This window comes from Ruditapes philippinarum, unplaced genomic scaffold (assembly GCF_026571515.1).
Source record: "Ruditapes philippinarum isolate M1 unplaced genomic scaffold, ASM2657151v2 ctg148_1_1_1_1, whole genome shotgun sequence".
Lineage (NCBI taxonomy): Eukaryota > Metazoa > Mollusca > Bivalvia > Venerida > Veneridae > Ruditapes > Ruditapes philippinarum.
In genome coordinates, this window is record NW_026862686.1 from 42350 (window position 1) to 50474 (window position 8125).

An 8125-nucleotide genomic window follows, 5' to 3' on the forward strand; every position below is an offset into this window, starting at 1 on the left:
AACATATAATTTTAAAAGCTATCATCCAGATAATTCACGGAAGTCTTGATAAATTATCCAACATTTTGTATAGAACACAGCTATTTTTTTCCTGAAGAGAAATGACTTACTATCTGAGACAACTCTTTTGTTGCGAGAAAAAGACAACCACAATTTTTCCATTTCTAACAATAAAGTTAACCTCCTTAGACCAAAACCTGTCAACAAGAGCCAAAATCTTTGTCTCCCACAGGGTGAGACTGTACTGTGTCTGCAAAAGGATAAAATTAGGTAAATAAATGTGTAAACGATAAAAGAATAAGAGCGGCTAAAATAGTGAATAAATAATCGTTATGATAATGGTGATACAAAAATATGAGGAAAACAAAAAAATTCATGTGTCTGTTGCATCAAAAATAAAAAGCTTTTGCAAAATCAAAGTAATTTTGGGACGTAAAGAACCTCTAAGGATTAAGCTCTTTATTGCAAAATGCATATATACTATTAAATTTTCATTAAAAGTACAATCATTTTTCATATCCTTATGTTCATATCTGAAGTGTCTCTGTTTTTTAACACACATGAATCATGTAAGAAAACAGAACATGTATTACATGTATTTAAAATTATGGTGGCTGATTTGTGCCATTCGTGTTTTCGCCCCGCGACCCCACCAAGCGAAAACTCGAAAATTTACGAGTTAAAATGGCGGAGGCGCGCAGCGAAAACGCGCTGATTAGCGAGGCCGGGGCGCGGGTTGAATAAATAAAACTTCGGCACGCGGGGGCGAGCGATAAATAGATGACTAGTCCGACGCGCCCACCACTCGCCATACTAATACTTTAATTTATTATGAATATACATGCATAATAAGTATTATATCAAAATGATATGGTTATAAAGAGATTTTAGCCGCATCATGACAAAACCAACGTAATGCGTTTGCGACCGGCATGGATCCAGACCAGCCTGCGCATCCGCGCAGTCTGATCAGGATCCATGCTGTTCGCTATCAGTTTCTCTACTTGTAATAGGGTCTCTAAGCGAGCAGCATGGATCCTGATCAGACTGCGCGGATGCGCAGGCTGGTCTGGATCCATGCTGGTCGCAAACGCATTACGTTGGTTTTGTCGTGACGCGGCTCATTTATTTCATCTGCAAGTTATGTTTTTATTTTTTTTTAGAACAAGTAGGACGAATATAAAATAAGATTCTATTCCAAATATTGGCACCATTGTGACAACAATGTATTTTTTTACCAAAATTCATGCGATGTTTAGGTATAACTATGTCATTATGCGATGCAGATCGAAAATGGGAGCAACACCTTAATTATTTTAACTAGAAAGCAAACATACTGTACATTGATTCTGGGAATGTCCGTATATACAACACCATAGGAATAAAGTGTTTAAATATATACATCAATAGCAAAAACGATATATTGGCAATCATGTGTTTCATAATAATAAATTAAACAACAATATACATCTACAAGCAAAATACAACATATACAAATGTTAATACTAATCAATGTTTAAAAATTTCAAGATCACGTTTTGAACTTAATCAAATAATAGCGTTCAAATGACAACATAGAAACAATCAATACAACCTGGCAACGATTTTTCACCCGAATAACGACTAATTTACACTTGTGTTAGCAATCGGAATCCCAACCATTGGTCCATTTTTTCAAACTTTCAGTTTCATCCAATAACAAGGAGGTAATCATTTAGGGTATGACAATAACCCCATGCTATAATCATGAGTTATTGTTAATAAATGTGAAAGCAGAAGTTATTTTATAAAGTTAGTAAAGGATGACTATATACCTAACCTTTAATCATCGTTTGGACGGGGAGAATAAATTGAATGGGACCCGAAAAAAATTGTTTTAAAACTTCATTAAGAACCATTCATATTTGTAACATAAATTGTACACCATATATTAGCCTGGGTTCCAGTCTGTAAATTTGTTATGTGCTTCTGTTCGGCAAATCCATATTATCAAAAATACGAATAAGTATGAAATAACGCGTATGCTATGAATATGCAAACAAATACAACGTCTGAACCCCAGGCTAACCATATACATTGTATATGACAAGTTTAGGCCGCTACCTTTACAAAATGGTAAAAAATCTCTCAAAGTGATCCTTTGTTTACATATCTTTTAAATAACAAGAACTTTATTAAATACCATTTCTTTTTATAACATTTCTATAACCGTAAAATTTTACGCTGCTGGGCGGCAAGGCCACCAACTTCACAAATAATGATAAAATAAAAAAAAATCTCAAGTGATATTTTCTTTTCATTTATCTTTTAAGTAACAAGAATTGTTTCATTTAAGCCGTTTAATTGTTCATATAACAGTTCTACAACATCAAAATTTTTGGCCGCCGGGCCGCTGGGCCGCCAACTTCACAAAAAAAGATAAAATCAAAAAGTTCTCTGAATTTATATACCTTTTAATATGTCAAGAATAGTCTAAAGAACTTCATAAAGTCCCGTTTTTAACATTTGCTAAACATTTCTACAACTGCAAAATTTCCGACTGCTAGGTCGCTAAAGAAAAAAAAAACTTTCTAAGTGTGATTTTTTCTTTTATATAACTGTATATATGATATGTCTTTAAAAGTTAATTAAGTGTGTTTTTTCAATTATTTTCCAAACTTTCACAACATTTAAATTTAAGGCCGCTAGGCTGTGTTCCGCCACGCCGCCAACTTCACAATAAGATTAAATAAAAAAGTTTTCTCAAGGAATGTCTTAAGAACATCATTAATTGCCGTTTTATTGTTTTTTATAACATTACTACAAACTAAAAATTTAGGCCGCCATGCCGCCAACTTCACGCCGCCAGGTCGCTGGGCCGCCAGGTTGCCAACTTCACGCCGCCAGGCCGCCAATTTCACGCCGACAGGCCGCAGGTTGTGTGTTTTTCAATAATTCAAAATTCAATGATGATGCTCTCTGTGTGGCATGTGTGGTAGTCTATGTGGGCAGTGCCATGTCTACTATGTGGGTAGTGCTCTGTGTGCCATGTCTACTATGTGGGTAGTGCTCTGTGTGCCATATCTACTATGTTGGTAGTGCTCTGTGTGCCATATCTACTATGTTGGAAGTGCTCTGTGTGCCATGTCTACTATGTGGGTAGTGCTCTGTGTGCCATGTCTACTATGTGGGTAGTGCTCTGTGTGCCAAATCTACTATGTGAATGTGTATAATGTTATAGGTAAGTGTGTAAGTCAGGTCAGTGTTTGAGAAGTGTCCTATGAGTTAGATCAGTCTGTGAGCAGCGCATATGAGTAAGGTCAGTCTGTGAATAATGCATTGTGAGACTGTGTGTGAGTAGTATCTGTTTGTGTCAGGTCAGTATGTGAATAGTGTCTTTTGTGTGTGTGTTAAGTCAGTCTGCCAGTGTAGTGCTCTGTGTTTATTGTGAGTCAGTCTTTTAGTAGTGTCCTGTGAGTAGTGTCTAATGTGTCAAGTACTGTGTGTATCAGGACAGTTTGTGAGTAGTGTCCTGTGTGTATCAGGTCTGTCTGTGACTAGTGTCCTGTGTCTGTTAGGTTAGTTTGTGAGTATTGTACTGTGAATGTCATGTCAGCCTGTGAGTAGTGTCCTGTGTGTGTCATGTCAGTCTGTGACTAGTGTCCTGTGTCTGTTAGGTTAGTTTGTGAGTATTGTCCTGTGTATGTCAGGTCAGTCTGTGAGTAGTGTCCTGTGTGTGTCAGGTCAGTCTGTGAGTAGTGTCCTGTGTATGTCAGGTCAGTCTGTGAGTAGTGTCCTGTGTGTGTCAGGTCTGTCTGTGAGTAGTTTCATGTGTGTGTCAGGTCTGTCTGTGAGAAGTGGTCTGTGTGTTATCAGGTCTGTCTGGAGTAGTGTCTGTTATCAGGTCAGTTTGAGGTCGTGTCTGTGTATGTCAGGTTCTACTGTGAGTAAAGTGTCCCTGTGTATTGTAGGTCTAGTGTGTGTAGTTCCTGTGTTGTCAGGTAGTCTGTTGAGTAGTGTCCTGTGTAATGTCAGGTCCAGTCTGTGGAGTAGTGTCCTGTGTGTATCAGTGTCTGTGAGTAGTGTTCTGTGTATGTCAGGTCAGTCTGTGAGTAAGTGTCCTGTGTGTGTCAGGTCAAGTCTGTGAGTAGTGTCTGTGTGTGTCAGGCAGTCTGTGAGAGTGTCCTGTGTGTGTGTCTAGGTCAGTCTGTGAGTAGAGTCTGTGTGTATAGGTCTACCTTGTGAGTAGTGGTCCTGTGTGTGTCAGGTTCTGTCTGTGAGTAGTCAGTCTGTGAGTAGTGTCTGTGTGTCTGTGAGTTGCGTCTGTTGTTAGGTGTCTGTGAGTATGTCTGTGTGTATATGTCATCTGTGAGATTTTTCCTGTGTGGTTAGGTCGCCTGTGAGTATTGTTGTGTATGTCAGGTCTCTGTGAGTATTCTGTTTTGTCAGGTCAGTCTGTGAGTAGTGTCTGGGGTTTGTAGGTTGTCTGTGAGTAGTGTCCTGGGGTTCAGGTCTCTGTGAGTAGTGTCCTTTGGTGTGTCAGGTCGGTCTGTGAGTAGTGTCCTGTTGTTGTCAGGTCAGTCTGTGAGTTGTTCCTGTGTTGTAAAGGTATCGTGAGTAGTTGTTCTTTTTTTTTTTTTTTTTTTTTTTTTTTTTTTTTTTTTTTTTTTTTTTTTTTTTTTTTTTTTTTTTTTTTTTTTTTTTTTTTTTTTTTTTTTTTTTTTTTTTTTTTTTTTTTTTTTTTTTTTTTTTTTTTTTTTTTTTTTTTTTTTTTTTTTTTTTTTTTTTTGGGGGGGGGGGGGGGGGGGGGGGGGGGGGGGGGGGGGGGGGGGGGGGGGGGGGGGGGGGGGGGGGGGGGGGGGGGGGGGGGGGGGGGGGGGGGGGGGGGGGGGGGGGGGGGGGGGGGGGGGGGGGGGGGGGGGGGGGTTTTTCAGGTCAGTCTGTGAGTAGTGTCCTGTGTTTGGGTTTTGGGATTTGGTCTTGTTGTGTGTAGTAGTGTATTTGTGTGGGGAAAAGATTTAGTAATTTTAGTGGGAGTTTGCGGGGGATCGAACTCGCAACCCCTAGATTTGTAGTCAGACAGTGTTACCACTGCACCACAGCGCCCGCTCTGATTTATAACTATTTTGGAATTCCCTATATACATTATCTCATTAGTGACCAAGAAATTGAGTAATTATGCTATTGAATTTTCGCACCTAAATAGTAAATATAGCGTTAGGGTCTAAAGTGTTTAACAATGGCTGACATTCGAATTTTTGCTCGAGGGGTTATGATAAAGGACTTTACACAAACGAGCAGTAAAAGGAAAATAAGTAAGATTGTTGACAAGAAATTAAAAAGCCCATACCGAAAAGTCTTTGTTCCGTTAAATAGGACCGAAGTTTCATTATAATTAATTGAAAAAATCGTTTTATAAAAATGAATTTTTAAACAAATTTTTTATAATTTACTATTTAAATTTTTTGTTCAAAATAAATTTAACGAAAATATTTTTAAAATGCAGCATAAATTACTAGTTTCATAAATTGAAAATGGAAAAGTAAAAATTTAAAATATTTTAAAAGAAAACCCAAAAAAGTTATTTATAATGCAAAAAAATTTAAAAGTTTTCCGAACCGATTATTTTTTTGTTTTAACTGCAACATGTATATTAAGTTGCTTTAAGATAAATTTGTAATTATTTAGTGTATGTACAACCCACATTTACAAAAAAAAACATTTCTTTTATTCATATAGTTACTGAGCAATGATTTTTACAAGTATACTACTACACACATTATACCCTATCTTTCTATCATTTCACGACAGTGGACAAGAAATGCGTACAAACAGTGTTGACCACTGTAAAAATTAGGAGATACATGTTTGCTATTCATCCACTTAACAACCTTAAAACAAATTTACCAAGATATATTAATCAATGCTTTCTTTTAAAACTATCTAACCTTAATATATCAACAAATAACAAATAAGGGGGATATATTAAATGGTAAACAAAACAATAAAATACACATAGTTGTAAATACATGTACAGTACATCCACAATCAATTAAAAGAGAGACAACATCAATAACTAAGGCACACTTGACAGCACATATATCTACTATTTTCGAAAAACAACAACAACACTTTACTATATAATTTTTTTGATACAAAGAAGAATCCAGCATATTTTCTTCCTAATATATATTGAGCATTTTTTATTTTTTTCTTGACTGAAATTCCAATAACTTTGAGAGATAACATCACATAGGGTACATTGGAACAAATAGAATTAGGGAGAGAACTTCATATAGGTTACATTGGAACAAATAGAATTAGGGAGAGAACTTCACATAGGTTACATTGGAACAAATAGAATTAGGGAGAGAACTTCACATAGGGTACATTGGAACAAATAGAATTAGGGAGAGAACTTCACATAGGGTACATTGGAACAAATAGAATTAGGGAGAGAACTTCACATAGGTTACATTGGAACAAATAGAATTAGGGAGAGAACTTCACATAGGTTACATTGGAACAAATAGAATTAGGGAGAGAACTTCACATAGGGTACATTGGAACAAATAGAATTAGGGAGAGAACTCCACGGTACATAGAAACAAATAGAATTACAAGACCTGAAGCACATTGTGCTTTAAGTGATTGATGGACACAAGTTTAGTCATAAATTGATGATTGACCTTGAAGGCACTGCACTAAGGTTTTATTACTTGAATGGAAAACTATATACACAGTAGGTAATCGATTTTTTTTCATTACCAGTCTATATAATTCAATATGAATGATCTATTGCAAGCACGATCACCTGTTACTTCAGTTCAATATATGATATTACTACAAATCTTATTTAATGCAAAAATTTCCCTAGAAAGTTGAACTTTGAAATTTTATCAACCTCTATCACTTTTTGGGATCACAGAGAGAGAGAGAGAGGAAGCTGGCTTATCAGCAACACTGGTCAGTCTTTAGAGTCATCAACAGATCATGTCAAGTTTTTAAACATGATCTAGTGACAAAGAATCAAACGTATTTGACAAGGTGGATAATTGGTTGGTTGTATGATCGCTGAGGTAAGTTTCGTTAAATCTTTCTATTTTATCAACTGCATCATATCCCTTTTGGGAATTCATTTTAGAATTGATTCTTTAATGCATATAAAATTACGCAAATTTCTTTTTAATGATAGGTAAAATTAAAATAACTATTTTGCTGTCATCATTCTAATAAAAGTAAACATTTCATATCTATTAATCTATGTACACATTTTATCCTTTCTACTATAAATAAAGAAAGCATGTGCTTCACCGTCCAGCTAATGTTCCTGTTACAAAATTCTTAGTTTCATTCAAAAGATGCAGAAGAAAAATTTATTTGTCAATGTACTTTGCACAGTACGTTATGTTATAGACTACAATTAAATACACATATAATTTATTTTGTTTATATATCGCCTCCCTATTGTAGAATTTGACAAATGTCTTTGCTCCCATCCATTCATGTTTTTGCGATTGTTGTTAGTGGCACCCCACGTAGTCTAGCTGTTGATGTGAAGCCGCTCTCGAACTATGTGGTCCATATTTACAATGAATTCCTGCCTTAATTAAAATGTGTTTCACCCAACTGAAATTGTTTGATGTGATACTGCTTTGTGTATTTTTTTGAGTATTGATAAATGATTTTATTTCAGTGTGTCGTAATGCAATTTTTCTTTCGAATATATTTTCTACAATCCTTACAATACAAATCAAAGGATTGGCTTTACATCTTTGTAACACAATGTTCTGAAGGTAATTACCAGCTTTTGATTGTTTCAATATAATTATGTTTTTTATCAATAATGACACTGTCCTCTTGAAACTCAGTGTCTTTTATATCAAATAAAAATTTAAGATTTGACATCTTTGTGCAGCAGTTAAAAATAAATAAATGACAGATAGTTTGCATGATAATTGAGGAAGAGGTGCCTACATGATCCCATTTTGTGGACTAGGTCATGAATCCTTTTATTTAATCGTTGTCACTGAATTCTAAGATGCTGATAGCAGCTCTTGCAGTTTAAAATGTAGAATATTTTAAACTTTTTTGATGAACATAATGTCAAAAAGAAATCTAAAACCGAATTCACAAGGGGCTGAAT